Here is an 8,841-nt window from a genome sequence, read left to right as displayed (position 1 = left end):
TTCCTTCTGTCTCACACTGTGAATACTGTAGATTTTTGCCAAGGTTAGAAGATTCGGGCGGGGTGTGGGGTGTTCATTTTCTTTTTGCCACTTATTTAAAACTACCTGTGTTGTTACTAGACTGTCTTCAGACCTTGGCTAACACGATTTCTCAGTGTCCTACTACACCTCATCATGAAGTAAGTACACTGTGATTAAAGGCTGCATTAGAACCAGCTTCCTTTTTCCTTTACCTGCTCTGTCAGTTTTGTGAAGCTTGCAAAATTACAAACTAGATATGAAAATAGGTAAGCACTTTTTAAAATTTGGACACTGGGGTTTTTCTTGCAGCCAGTGGCAGATGGGAATGATTAGCAGAAAAGAAACAGAAGTGAAAAATTTTACAAATATTTTGGGTGAAAGAATGCACTTTGTCCCAGTTTGAACCCTGTGAAATATAAACTGCTTCAAAATGAAATGACTCTTTGAAAGACTCCACTAATTATCTCTGTGCCTTGCACATGCAAGTTGAGAGCAGGGTCTTGACAGGCTTTGGCTGAAAAGCAGGGTTTCAAGTTCACAAGAAACCAAGAAACCTCATCTTTTCACATTTGGGTTACATTCCAAGTCCAACTGAAGTGAGTAGCTTTCAAATTCCTGGTGAACTGGCGTTTCTGAGAACGTTTTATTACAAACACTCCAGTACATGCTGCTTCTGAATTAAAGTCTGGTTCCTGGGAGCTCCAGCCTCCTAGGCCTGCAGCAGTCCTTGGAGAAGCAAGATGTAAATGTTCTGCTGCTGAGTGCATTTGAGATGTGCTGGTTCATTGCTAGGCTCAGTGACAGCACATAGGATTCAAGACCGTGAGCTCCCACAGTGGAGTAAATTGGTATTTTGCAACTTAGCGTTGCTTTCTCAGAGAAGGCTAATTCACCTGTCCTATAGTGGCTGGACTTTGCTCTCAGCAATTTAGAGCAGTGAAGATATATGTTTGAACAATGCATTGGAGTTTTTCATTAATTTCCAGGCTTGTGCCGGAGCCTACATGTGTCTCGTGCTTTTGCTTCATTATTTTATAGCAATGCAATTTTTTTCAGCTCCTGCAGAGGTACTGTGAGAAAAGGGACTAATTTTGAGTGTTCTTCTAAAAGGTTTGCAATATTAATAGAAAACCTTGCTAAGAGGAAGAGCATGGATCTGGTGAGGAGCATTTATCCCCATCAGGTAAACCTGCAGAGAAGTTTATCAGCTGCTCGGACATGCAAGTTGAGATCAGGTTTTTATCAGGGTGTTACTGTGACACCTTTGGGCGAAGTTTTCTGAGCTGAGAGCAGTTCTAGAAACTTGCATTTCTTAGCATCTGCGTGATTTATACTGTGCATTTAAGGTGGCTAATGACTGCATTTGCCAGATTCTTATAATTTGTGGCTACTCTGAGCAGCTGACACTTTCTTGGCCATCAGTTCGAGGATCCAAAAGGCTGCCAACGGTCAGCTCTTTCCATGGCTACCCGCAGCAATCAGAGGGCACCGTGCTTTGTGTCGGGGTTTTTGAAGAGTGCAGCAGCAGCAGGCTCGCCACAGGGCTGCGCGGGAGGAAACGAGAACAATCGGCAGGGAAATACAACCCAAAATAACAAGCTGGCCTCCAAAAAAAAAAAAGGTCACTTCTTGAAAGCCACCGTTTGAGAGTGGGGGGTGAAAAAGAGTAAGCAAATGAGGGAGACTCAATGCCTCTGGGGTTCCAAAGAATTCCTTTATATAAGCAAAACAATGCTGGAGAACAATGCAAATACTTGCAGTGCTTTCGAGGCAGTAGATTAATATTTTTTTTCCTTATAGAAAGTAAATTGGAACTGCTTCCATAAACAATAGGCATTGGCTACAGAAGAAAGTGTGAGCTTTTGCAGAGATTTAAAAATAACCAGAAGTAAGGAGCATATTGGCAAAGTGTTCTGTTTTCTCAGAATAGTAGGGAAAATGCAATGCAGCCTCAACATTTGAGAAAGAGAAAGGGTAAGAAAGCAGATTGGGAGACATAATGTGGTAAACTATGAATATGCCAGATTTTGTTTTAGAAGCCAATGTTTGGTGATAGATTACCTCATGATGGGAATAGTGATATGGATTGCAGACTTTGACAGCTCTTTCTCCAAACATTTAAAATCTTTCAAAATATTGTTCTTCGGTACACCAGTTTATTCCAACTAATTATACTGGCATATAGTGTGTCCCAATTCAGTTTGGTGCTGAAAGCTGCCCAAACCTGAATATTCATGAATTCCAGGCAAAATCATGGCTTGCTCTGTGTTTTCACGCAGCACCTGGAACAGGGTGCAAAAGCACAGCACAAATAATAAAAACAATAACCAATGCATCAACCTCAGCAATTTTATTTATCTTTGCTTTATCTAGCACTAAATAAATAAATAAATAATGTTAGTGGTGTTACCTGATTCCTGACCTCTGTAATTACACCAGTGCTAAAGATACGGCAGCTGCAGTTCTGTTGTTGGAGAGGGCTCTTGTACTGGTAAAGCTCATTTGATTTTCTGAATGAAAATAAGCTTCTCAGTATGCCCCCATACACAGCAGTAAAACAATGGCTGCACTAAAGAGGGTTTGGTGCTTAAAAACAGCTTCTCTTTTTTTTTTTTTTTTTTTTTTTTTCTTTTAGTGTAGGTGAGTCTCTAATGAGGTAATAGGCACAAAAATGTCAATGTTACAGCCAAAAAGCCTTTATCTGATATATGTGGAGGAATAAGAGACACCAATATTTTTGTGCTGGCTATCTGGCTTGATAAATGCAAGTTTAATTACTTTGTATAGGTTTGACTTGGATAAAGTGGCTGCATGCTTCTCTCTTTCCTTGTCCCACTGGAAGTACAACATTGCTGAGAAACAACTGAAGTTTATAGGTATTTCAATATTAGTCTTCACCTTTCGTGTCCCTTGCTGCTGCCCATCAGCATGTGCATTTTAGTTTTCTTTCGGCCTTTGCATATAAACTTCTTTGAAGTTCTGTATGACTTAGAATGACTCTTGGGACATATGTTTTGTCTTGTAAAGTTTCCTGGCAAACTGCTAGTCTGCACCAGCTATAGCTCCCGGCAACTGACCATCTGAAGCTTTACTCCAAACAGGGATGGCTATAACTATGTTTCTTTAAAATAAACCTCAGGGATCCAGGTAACTGAAGGGATTTGGAGCCTCTGAGGGCATGTTATACTCCACAACCTACTTGACTCGTGGTCCTGGCCATGGCTGATTTCTGGTGCACAGCTGCCCCTAAATCCAGGATCAGACCCTTTGGGCCCCTCTGGTCAGCACAGGGACTCCCTCAGAGTCCCTCCCTTGGGTTTGTATGGATGTAGCACATCCACAGCCTTCTTCCCTGGGAAAGAGCAGAGAAGCTAGACTCTATTACAGTTAGCAGAAAATTTGAGTATTTAACATCAAAGTTTGTGATTCGAGCATAGGCTTCAGTGGCAAAGCAGTCTAAAGGTTTCACTGAAATCTCTTCCAGGCTGGTACAGCATCAAAGACCATCTGCACTGATGGGTGGAGGTACACAGGCCTCTGCTGGCCAGGACAGCAGCATCAGCCCAGGACCAGATGAGCAAGCACATCTTCACTGCTTGGATGGAGACTGGACCAACCCCTGATATGTGGAAAAGGTCCTCTCCTGCTTCATCGTGAGGTAAATTTTCCAGTGGCTAATGGGTTATGAGTGTGTGGTGGAGGAAACTGGAGGGCCTTCAGACCTCCAGGGCTAATGGTCTCGCACCCTCAGAGGTACAGGACCACTCAACCTGTTCTCAAGCACGTGACTGTACCTCAGTGCCCCTCTCGGAGGTCCCTAGCTGCCGTGCCCCATGCACTAAAAACCCTGGCAGGTAATCCAGTCGGTGTGAAGAGGGCTGCAAGGAGGGAGCCATCAGGAGAGCACGAAGGCTGCAGTTGTTTCCAGAGTCTGAAAGGTCCCTGCTCAGACCTCAACAAGAGTAAGCACAGTTATACTGGCCATAGCTTTTATGATTTAAGATATTTTTAGTGATTCACTGCAAAAGTGGGATAAAGAGCACTGTACAGGAGATAAACTCTTTATGTAAGACATGGCTCAGGGCATTGTGCCAGCCTATCACTGCCAGATTTGGAAGTATTCAGCTTTTTGTATGCTATGATGGAAACTTCTGAAGAATAGATTTCAGTACGCGAGTGACCCCTGGCATTTTGTACCCTGCCATCATGGTAACCTGTACTCCTCTCTTTTCCTCCCTACTTCTGTGTGCACAGCACTGAAACAGCAGTAGGGACAAGCTGTTTTGCTCCAGGAAAGCTGTGGAAAAGAGCACAGCTTGCATGGATATCTCAGCAACCAGTCTGCAGACTCTAAACAGGACCAAGGGCTGTATGCACCAGGGCCTCTCAAAAATGCACTGTAACAGTTGAGACCTGAGGGACCCAGCAGTGTCAGCTTTGAGAACAGCAATGATTTTCAACAATCTCTTCTTCTGTCTACACTTCCAACGTTAAATCAGTCTAATTACTTCTGGGTTCTTGCCCATCACGTTATGAAATGCTTCAGAGGTTAAAGAAAAAAAAAAGATCAAGCCATGGTCCAAACCTCAGGAGGAAGAAGGCATCTGTCAGGACAGGCTCTTACCAGAAATGGTAGAAAGAATCCTTGTTTACTAAATCTTTCAAGTCTGTAGCTAGTTCAAAGACACCTCACAGTCCTCCTCATTAGAAGAGCAAAGAACAAGTGAAAAGCCTTCAAACTAACTAATTAAAAGCAGTAGCTGTGTGTGCTGTGGTGTGGCAGGGATTTTTGTTTGATTTTTTTTTTAATATCCACCAATGGTAGAAGAAAGTTCCTTCCAAGGTGATAATTCTGCCCCTGCATTGAAATGTGAACAAAGGGAAACTTTCTCCATTTCATTTGGATTTATTCCCATCATTTGTAAACAGTGTTAACATAAAGATAATTCATGACACACTCACTCACTAAATGTGTTAGCATGAGTGATAAAAGATCTTAAGAGTTCTCAGAAGGCAGTTTGCTCTTTAACATAACATGTTTTTTTTCCTGAAGGTGTGTTCTTGAAGAAGTATGTGAGAGCCGAAAAGAGTTAAAATAGCATTGTCATCCCCTGAATAGAACATACCTAGGAAAGTGAAACACAGCTGTGATGTTCACCTGCGACACAACCAAGAGCATCAGTAAAGCGAAGAGGACAGTGTTGCAGCAGCTCTTGCATTTAGCAAGCATGGTAATAACAATGTAATAACATCACTCTTTTCCTGAGAACAGAGATAGGGATGGGGACGATAAATAAACAGCAGGATGCCAAACAGGGGTTTGACATTTCCTACAGTCATTTCTCCAGAGTCCCAGCTGATGTGCTGCCTTCCCCAGGATGATCAGCTCTCACTGATTTCAGTGAAAAGTAAATGGTGTGCAGCCGTGTTGCCAAAAATGCCAGCTTAGGTCCCACTGAAGCATGGTGTTGGCTGCTGCTCTTGGGCATTCCTCCCCCACCCATTCCTTGTATGATCTCTGCAGGGATTCATTACAAATTAATTCTTTCCACTCTTTTTTTTTTTTTTTTTAATTTCCAAGGAGTATCAGTTGACATTCACAGCCATTCACAACCTCTCCTGTGCTCCTCAAGCTTCATATTACACCTGAACAATTTCACTGCCTGAATCTGGCCTGTACTTCAGCTTAAGGGGAAAGCTAAACAGTGCTTGCATTTTGGAGAAAGACTGGAGCCTTTGGCTGTAAATTTTTCTTTTGGCGTGTCTCCTCAAGGTCCATTCACATTATACTTTTCAAGTGACAAAACAACACTGCTATTTATTAAAAACAATGGCGCTCTCATAATTTTGATTAAAAAAACAATGGCGCAGGGGTGATGATGACTAAATATAACTCCCACGTGTTCCCCAGGGCCTGGGCAGAGTGAGGTGGAGCTCGGCGCTGGAGTCTCCCTGATCCTTCCACGGATATCGGCATCTGCCACACCTGGGGTCCACGGCAAAGCTCTTTCCTCCAGAGGCCAAGAGCTGAGTCTACAGTTTCCAGCAGGGTAATCACCTTTCCCAGGCAATAACGAGCACTTCCTAAGAGCAGCTGTTTAAGATGGCTCAGAAGCGAGGAGAAGAATGTGGTTAATAGTTAAGGCCGTGAATCTGGCTTCCGTGTGTGGCAAGGAAAAGCTACTTTTTGATAAAATGCCAGTTAGATGCTTGGTATTTTTTGTGGCTCCTTTTTGTGTTCAAAACTTAATGTCCCCTTGCACTATTATTATTATTATTATTATTATTATTATTTGCAATAGAATATACATAGGTAAATTGTGCTTGTTCAGTGAGAGCCATATTTTTAGGCTCTTTAAAACGCAGAGGATGTTTTTTAAGGCCCCGTAAGCAGAATTAGATGAAAAACCAAGAGCTCTAGTGTTTGCACTGCAGTTAGCTGAAACACTGTGTTTGTGTTTTTTTTTTTTTTTCTGTGCTAGTGAACTGTGCCTGGGGTACTCAGTGGGCACATTACAGGGAATGAAAGGAGCACACCTCGGGAAGGTGTAGTGCACTGCGCACAGTGCGGCAGAGAGCTTTTTGCAGTCTGCAAATGCTGTCCTTACTCTCCAAGCTGGTCTGCTGTTGCCATCTGCTGGATAAATCCTCCTGTTTTCAAATTTGATGATGAAGAGAGCGTCTGTTCTTATTAAAGAAATACTTGTGTCTTTTTATGCTTTGTAAGACAGGCCTTTTCCCTGTAGGTCCTGTATGATAGAGCATCTGCACTGGATAGGTGCATGGTGAGCATGCTGTGGCTGGGCAAGGACTGCACAGATCTGGGGGCAGTTTGCTATTTCACATACTCTTACTGCACTCTGCATAGTAAAACACCTCCTCCAAGACGAAGGTAAGATCAAAACCACTCCTCCCTGAGACATCTTCCACTTTTTTAAAAAAATAAATAAATCTCTCTTGCAAGTCTTCCATTCCCCTTGTTATTGTACTGTGCTCACAGAGTTGTGCAATGCCCATTCTGCATATGTTCACACAAGGATCACACAGAAACTTTACACAAGGAAGAGACCTAAGAACCCTATCCATCCCTGTATATTAAATCTATAATTTATTTCTATTTTGCATTGTTTTCATGTATTTCTTTCTAAACTATATCTGGAGAAGTATTTCTGCAGTCTGCTTCTGTGAGATTTTATATAACCTCCTTCTCCCTTGGGTACCTTTTACTTGCAATAGGAGTCTTAAAAAAATAATTTCCATTTCTTAAAGATTCTGTGGCTAATTATGGGACAGGTAAAATCTTATGCTTGCAACCAGCCTTAAGACAGACAGGTTGCTGGTTGCCATAGATATCCTTAACACCATGTTATCAGGTCCCAGCCTAAGCTACAAGGAGTAATTCCCACGGTGTTAAATCCATTGCTGGTGGCTGATCACCTCCAGCTTGCAGGATTGCAAGAATCTGAGCTAGTGCTAACAATGGCACAAAGGTTTTAGAAAATGTCTTTGCTGTTGACAGGGTTTTAAAATCTTGTACTCAGAGTAGAAGTCAATGGGGTGTGAATCCACCCACGCCAAAGCTGAGAATATCAGGACCCGTGACTGCTGTGTCTCTAAGCTCCACTTACATACTGCCTATAAACAGTCCTGCAACGTGCCTTTGCATACCAGAGCAAGGGATATTTAAGCCCCTGGCCAGAGGTGCTATGGGCTTTTTCAGGTATCACAGCAAATTGTTGTTGCCACTTTACCAGGTGGAGGAGGTTTAAGGGCAAGGCATGTTAGCCCAGACCTGAGACAGTATTATGTTTATTGGCTTCTGGTTGGCTCAGCCTGGGGACAAAGACGACTTGTATCTTCTACAAAGCTGTTACTTAAACATCCTCTATTAACCCATGTTCTCAGCTTCACTGGCAGAGCTAAGCATCTTCAATTATGCTGATCCACTGATTTCAAACATCCACAGATCCCAGGCATCTACTGTGGCTTGTAGGACTCCTCATAAAATAGCAGACTTCACAACCTCTCTGTGCCGTGCCCTTCTTTTGATCCCATTGCTTTTTTTCTTTTACTGCTACTTTTCTTGTAGATATCAAACGCTGCATCAACACTTGTTATTTGATCCTGCCAAGAAAGCTAATGAAGAGGTACTTGCTGCTCAGTTCAGAAGTGCCTGTGACCTGTTTTACCCTCCACTTGAGGACTATTTTAATCAATTACCCATCTACATCCTGAACTACATCTTCAGGGCATACGTATTTCTCCTCTGATGCCTATCTTGACATAGCTAAAATGCATAGGGAAAGCTTAGAAGTATCAGCCCAGCTGCTGTTTTCAGTCTCCTACTTTGTGCTGGGATAACAAGGTGTTCAAATCGGTTCTGACAGGCTTTCAAACATCGTCTCTCCAAGCAGACCTGTTTCTTCTGGTTAAAGGTTAAAGGAGGCTTTCAACAGTATGCCTAGCATGGAGTTACTTAACTATTTTAAGTGGAAAGTGGTCTGTCAGCTTCTATGAGTTAGAAAGTCTCTTGGGAGCTCACTGTACCACTGGTAAGTACTCCTCATTTAAATCTTGTGTTAGCTGAATATGAATGGACATTCTAAAAATGTTCTTAAAGCTAATTGTGTGCCTGCTTTGATACATCAGGTCATTACTACAAAGATATCAGGTGATACAGATCTACTAGAGCAAATTAATCCTGGATGCACTTCAGAAGTAATGGTTCTTTCCCCTGCACTGTTGTCTGCACTGATTTATCCAACTAGACTTCTGTGATATATACATAAACTGCACCTGGCATTTTGATCTCATTACAGC

The 8,841-nt window shown here is 42.4% G+C and overlaps 1 long non-coding RNA gene across 1 annotated transcript; it reads left to right on the top strand.

Annotated features, from left to right (window-relative positions):
• Window positions 1-2,693: 2,693 nt before the first annotated feature.
• Window positions 2,694-8,533, top strand: LOC311433868. Its single transcript, XR_014691010.1, has 6 exons — window positions 2,694-2,897; window positions 3,506-3,679; window positions 5,075-5,252; window positions 5,933-6,071; window positions 6,768-6,913; window positions 8,409-8,533. It is a non-coding gene; the product is annotated as an uncharacterized lncRNA (long non-coding RNA).
• Window positions 8,534-8,841: the final 308 nt, after the last annotated feature.

The sequence above is a fragment of the Aythya ferina genome (genome assembly GCF_964211825.1).
Source record: "Aythya ferina genome assembly, chromosome: 3".
Taxonomy (NCBI): Eukaryota; Metazoa; Chordata; class Aves; order Anseriformes; family Anatidae; genus Aythya; species Aythya ferina.
Note: the sequence above shows the minus strand (reverse complement) of the source record. Positions and strands in the feature narration are given on the sequence as shown.